The sequence below is a fragment of the Tenebrio molitor genome, unplaced genomic scaffold (genome assembly GCF_963966145.1).
Source record: "Tenebrio molitor unplaced genomic scaffold, icTenMoli1.1 SCAFFOLD_928, whole genome shotgun sequence".
Taxonomy (NCBI): domain Eukaryota; kingdom Metazoa; phylum Arthropoda; class Insecta; order Coleoptera; family Tenebrionidae; genus Tenebrio; species Tenebrio molitor.
In genome coordinates, this window is record NW_027184298.1 from 1896 (window position 1) to 8732 (window position 6837).

At 43.8% G+C, this 6837-nt stretch overlaps 1 non-coding gene across 1 annotated transcript; it reads right to left on the reverse strand.

The window, feature by feature from the left end:
• Positions 1 to 2350: 2350 nt before the first annotated feature.
• Positions 2351 to 2470, reverse strand: LOC138141114 (5S ribosomal RNA). The gene has a single exon (XR_011163001.1). It is a non-coding gene; the product is annotated as a 5S ribosomal RNA (ribosomal RNA).
• Between the last annotated feature and the right edge of the window lie 4367 nt (positions 2471 to 6837).

Here is a 6837-nt window from a genome sequence, read left to right on the forward strand (position 1 = left end):
AAAATTTAGAATATATAACTAAAGAAGGAGAAATCATTAAAAATTTAAATAAAGGAGAATTTTATAAATATTTAGGTATTAATCAATCAAATCAAATTAAATCTATTCTTTTGGTGTTATAAAATGGTCCAAAACTAATTTAAAGAATATAAATATTCAAACTAGAGTTCTCTTTACAAAATTTTGTAAACATCACCCCAAATCTGCTGTTGAAAGATTTAATTTACCACGCGAAAATGGTGGTAGGGGTTTTTCAAATCTAGAAATTCTACAACACAATCAAATTGCTTCACTAAAAAATTATTTTCTCAATAGAGCTCGTGATATGACACTATAGCAAATATAAAACAAAAGTCTTTACATGGGAGATATTTTAAAGAGCTGAGGGTTTTATATTTGCAATACAAGATCTTGCACCGTTTTGGCTCACAGCGAATATAAAAAACGTCATGATATATTCGCAAAAATTATACACATGAATTTAGCAGTTAAATTCAATTTATTAAAGGATACACAACCACATTACATTTATAAACCAGAAAGTTGTTTAGAAAATGACAATTACAAATTATATTTTGATCGCACAGTTTTAACTGACATTCACATTCAGCATAACAGACCAGACATTATTATTTTAAATAAACAACAAAAGCAAGCATATCTTTTAGATATAGCTGTTCCAAATTCACACAATATAACACAGACATATAATACAAAAATTAATAAATATATTATTATAATTTCAGCAACAGGAATAGTACCGCAATCTCTTTTTAAAAATTTAAAAATTTTGGACTTAGAGAACACATAAAACACAAAAAAGTCAAAATGTGGAGGCGAGACGCCGGTAATTATGTTGATAAGCACTGCACTACTGCCGCCGGGTGGAGGTGGGATACGAAAAGAAGATGCTCTCACTGCTCTCACTCACAATAAGTTCGGAAAAACCGAATTTTATTATCGTATTTAATTGACGTCACAGTTACTTTGGCGAAACAGGAGCTCGCTTTTCGAAGGCATGATGAAAAAGACAGACGAATCAATTTGATATATAAAACCTAACAGGAACGGCTGGTCCATGAGGTCATTTGGGTAATGACCCCCTAAAAAATAAAGGTTTTACCCAACACCAGCCGCGACTGCAATGTACACAAGACTATGACTGCTACATATTATGTTATTTCAACCAAATCAGAAGTACAATAATTTTGAAAAGTAAGTGCAATGTATACTTCTAAATCTATCTAAATTTATTAATATGTAATTTTTTTCAAAACTATCGATCTTTCTTTGAAACATTTTCAATTCACAATTCACTGTTGGAAGCGCTGTACTTTTTAGTATAAATACGTATACGAAAAATTAAAATAATAGTTGAATTAACACATCGTTAAATGTTACGAGGAACATAGTTTTTTGGATTACACAGCAAAATCTTGGAATTTCAGTCCGATATTACTCCATTGAGTCTTTGGACTCACAAATAAATACCTCGAAAAGCCGACAAACATCTGTCTAGAACTTTTCTAGTAACCAGAGGGTATCGTAAACGACCCGTGTTTAGACCTCTTTCGTGAAAGTGACCGACCGCCGGCGCCGCTCGATTTCGTCATAAATCTCAGCCGTACCCCCCACGATAATTGACAAGTCTGTCATACAGCCCTACCATTTAAAACCTTTATTCTCTTCGTTTTAAAAATAGTTTCGCATGGTTTTTCTCTCTTCTCGTTTTACAATGGTCCAGTGACTAATAAATGAGTGTTGTGTTATGAGTTTGTTCGAGCTCAAAAAAACGTGGTTCGAAATTGTTTAACGTTTAACGAATGGTAAGTTATTCTAGTTTTTATGTTGGTCTTAACGTGTTAGGGGCCAAGAATACAACATTGTCTGTCCATTATAACATAGAACTGATATGTTGAATTCAGATCTCTAATTATTTAAAAACCAAAAAAATAAAGCAGCAGTCAAAGTGGCATGTACGCGTAACCTAATATATATTTTTTTTACATTAAAAGATCGCCGTCTTCCTCGTCGCACTTACGACATTTGCATATGTTATCTTTGTTAAACTCACGGAAGGAATATAATGAACCGGTCACCCGTCCAAGTGCTGACCGCTGCCCGCGTGGCTTACCTTCGGTGATCGAACGACAACCTTTACCGTTTGACGAGTTTTTATTCTGCAATTGTTTACAATTAATCGACAAAAAAAATTGTTTTCTTAATTATCTAGTACTTAAAGCTATGAATCTACATTATACGGGTCTGTGCATGTTTCCGAATACCTGCACGAAAAACAAATCGGTTCGGTGGTTGCTATGGATTTCAAAAAAAAACAAAAAGTGTTGGGGGGCAACGGCACGCGGTGTTCCCAAGCGGTCACCCATCCAAGTACTGACCGCGCCCGACGTTGCTTAACTTCGGTGATCGGACGAGAACCGGTGCTTTTCAACGTGGTATGGCCGTTGCCGTGGTGTTTAGGTGTGATCGTTGGTGTAAAATATATTGCTTTTAACATTCCGATGCACGAATATGAACATCAAAACGCGATGCGTTTCGTTTCCGTATGCACTTACCCTCTGACGACCGACGTCGGACCGAACTAACGGGAAATCCCACAACAACCACCACGTCACGCTCTAACGACAAGAGAGACTACTAGACGGACTGGCGATCTCCCGCGTCGCACATTTTTCGACCGCCGGCGGCGGTGGAAAATCCAGAATTTCACCCCACCTACCGCGCTGCTTGCTCCGACGACGACGAGATTCCCACATTTGGATCGACCGAAATATGTAAGTAATATCAGGAAGTTCCGATTTTCGAGAGGAGACCTGTGTTTCTATTTACCTATCTATAATAATTATCGTTATAATCATCATATCATTATTATTATTATTAACATTATTATTTATTACCATTATTATTATTATTATTATTATTTATCGTCCCTCGGATTCGGCGATCTTCGAAAATCCAAGTTGGACCGTTAGACATTCGAACGCGGTGTGCGTGGCTGACGAGTTGTTATTTTTGGCGTTTTTTCTTCGATCTTCACCCCGACTTCGGACGACGCAGGTCGGACACGAAATTACGAAGAGAGAAAGACGGAAGAAAGGAAGAAAACCTGAAGATCCGTCGAAGAAAATATCGGAAAACTCGTAGGTGCGGCATCGGTCGGACGATGAAGACCGTCTCCTTTCGGATGATCCTCTCGACGGACTTTCGGCCGTCCCGAAGGGTCCGGACGGCAACGGGACCCGTCGTCGACTCGTCCCGTTTCAACTTCCGCCGAAAACGATCGACCTGAACGTCGGAGAGGCGGTTCGCGGCATCCTGTTGTCGGAATTGCCTCGGTTCGAACACCAGGTCCTTTCTGTGCTTCGACCGTTTCGGAAGCGTTTGGCGACGCGAAGATGTCGTAAAATCGAGAAGGTGGCGCGGTATTCCGGGAAGAGATGGACCAATATTTCGGCGAACGAAATATGGATTCCCGGAATCGACGCGTCTACCCCGCACCGCCGACGTAAACCGTCGGTCCCGAATCGAAACCGTGACGACCCGGATTTAGGGCTGGTGGTTGGAGGGGCGTGTACCTGATTCGAAACCCACCGACGTTCCGAGACGAACTTCGCTATCTCCAGGGAAACTTCGGAAACCGAGTTCGGCCAGCTTGATCACACGGTGGCGATGGTGATCGAGGAAAGAGGACGATGCCATCACGCGGGCAACGATTCCGAGGCCTGCAATTTCTTCGACGGCGGACGCGGTGCGCGTTCAGTCTTCCGTCCGCAGTGGCGACTATTTTATAAAGACTTAGAAAATTTTTTTGTTCAATTCTCGTTCACGAGGTGCTCGAAGTGTACGTGTGTGAGCAAGTGTTTTTTCAATAATTATTATTAACTTTTAACGTTTTAACGTGAAAGATGGCCGACGTCGAAAATCAAACAGCATCATCGGTCACCACCGGTTCCGCTGCCACCCCTCAATCCCACGCGAAGAAAGAGAAAAAAGCGAAAAATCCCAGGGCGAAACCGTCCCATCCTCCGACATCCGAGATGGTAAACAACGCCATCAAGGGACTCAAGGAACGCGGAGGATCGTCTCTTCAGGCCATCAAGAAGTTCGTCGCCGCAAATTACAAAGTCGACGCCGAAAAGGTCGCCCCTTTCATCAAGAAATATCTGAAAGGCGCCGTGGCGTCGGGATCTCTGGTTCAGACGAAAGGTAAGGGCGCGTCGGGTTCGTTCAAGCTCGCCTCGTCCACCTCCGGTGGTGCCAAAGTCGCCTCCGCCTCCGACAAGAGGAAACCCGCTTCGTCCGCCGCATCCAAGACGAAAAAATCATCCGCCAAACGTACCGCCGTCGCGACGACTTCCGACAAGGCTTCCTCGAAGACAGCCAAAAAACAAGCCTCCCCCAAAGCGAAGAAGACTGCTGCCGAAAAGAAGAGCGCCGTCGCTGCCTCCGCCGCCGCAGCGAAAGCCAAGAAATCGGCCGCCTCCTCGGCAGAAAAGAAAACTAGAGCCGCCCCGAAACCCCGATCGCCTTCCAAAGCGAAGAAATCTAACAAGGCTGGTCCGACTAAAAAACCCAAAGCACCCAAACCCAAGACAGCCAAAGCCATTCCTGTCAAGGTGAAAAAGGCCGCTTCGCCGAAGAGGAAAAAGTGAGAAACGTGGATGGATACTCGACTCATGTTCGTTCGGCTGTGCCTCGTTCCGACGTCATCATCGTACTACCGGCAACGGGGCACGCACAAATGGCCCTTTTCAGTGCCACACGATAATCTACGACGAAAAAAAGAAATAAAACTATCCTTACGGCGAAACCAAATAAAATAGATAGCATCAGCTGGCAGGTAGGTGATGACAGGATGCAATAAAATTTTACGAACGACCGCAACCCAACCCGAATCGAGAGGACCGACCGATTATTGACATTTTTATTTTATTCATTTCCGGTTGAAGGGCGATATATTTTTTTTTTTGCCTGTAAAGTTTGAGGTTCTGAAAAGAACCGATTTTTTTGTTATAAAATTCGTGTTTCGTGTTGTTCTTCCGAAACACGATGTGGAAAAATTTAAGCGCGTTCACCCCGAATACGTCTGGCAAGTTGGATGTCCTTTGGCATGATGGTTACACGTTTGGCGTGGATGGCGCACAAATTCGTGTCCTCGAACAGACCGACCAAGTAAGCTTCGCTCGCTTCCTGGAGGGCCATCACGGCGGAGCTTTGGAAGCGCAAATCGGTTTTGAAATCCTGAGCGATCTCCCTCACCAAACGTTGAAAGGGAAGCTTGCGGATGAGCAACTCGGTACTTTTCTGGTAACGACGGATCTCACGCAGAGCCACGGTACCAGGTCTGTAACGGTGGGGCTTCTTGACGCCGCCAGTGGCGGGAGCGCTTTTCCTGGCCGCTTTGGTAGCCAGTTGTTTCCTGGGGGCTTTTCCTCCGGTGGACTTGCGTGCGGTCTGCTTGGTCCTGGCCATTTCGAATGAAACGAATGAAAAACAAAACTGACAATTATTAAAATCGACTCTGACGATCGTTAGACGTGCACGCGTCGAAAGGTAAACGGGTACTAAAAATTCCGCCATATTAAATTGTACTTTTATACGTGAACAAAGTCAACGGCTGACTTCGTCGATTGGTCGATGGTGAACCGTTGAATCTATATAAGGCTCCGTTAGTTGAAATTTTGCGGTAGTTGACTTCCTAGGGACGAGGTGTGCAGGTATTTTGTGTCAGTTGAAATAATCTGAAAAGATGACCGGTCGCGGTAAAGGAGGCAAAGGATTGGGAAAAGGAGGAGCGAAGCGTCATCGCAAAGTCCTGCGTGACAACATCCAGGGCATCACGAAACCCGCTATCAGAAGATTGGCTCGTCGTGGCGGCGTGAAACGTATTTCCGGTTTGATCTACGAAGAAACTCGCGGAGTCCTGAAAGTGTTCTTGGAAAATGTCATCCGAGATGCCGTCACCTACACGGAACACGCCAAACGTAAAACCGTGACAGCGATGGACGTCGTCTACGCTTTGAAACGTCAAGGACGCACCCTCTACGGTTTCGGAGGTTAATTTCCTGGCGCTCTTCACCGTTCGAGAAAACCAGAATAAAATACGAAATACAAAATCGGTTCTTTTCAGAACCACAAAATAAAAATAAGAGGAAAAAAAAGAAACATGATGTTCTTTCGAGAAACAACGGACAATTATTACTAACTGACTACCTGATAAATGTACCAAGATCGTAAACACCCCTTGCTTTCCTTTTGGCATTGCAGTCGTAAATGATAATAATACAAAAAGAAAAGATGCATCGGTCATTTTACGAAAAAAAAAAGCTATAGTGGCCCTGAGAAGGGCCGATATTTTGAGTTTTCGCCACGGAGATGGATCGATCGTTCGTTTAAGGTTTCTTCTCGGTTTTTTTGGGTAAAAGTACGGCCTGAATGTTGGGTAAGACACCGCCTTGGGCGATCGTAACTCCGGACAGGAGTTTGTTCAATTCCTCGTCGTTTCTGATGGCCAGCTGCAGATGACGCGGTATAATACGTGTCTTCTTGTTGTCACGGGCAGCGTTTCCTGCCAATTCTAGAACTTCGGCGGCTAAGTACTCCATGACGGCGGCCAAATAGACGGGAGCTCCTGCACCGACGCGTTCCGCGTAATTTCCTTTTCTGAGAAGACGATGTATCCTACCCACCGGAAACTGGAGACCGGCACGGCTCGAACGGGATTTCGCTTTTCCCTTCACTTTACCTCCTTTACCGCGACCTGACATTTTAAGTTCGTTCGTTAGACACCACGAGAAGTAATAAAACTGACGGACG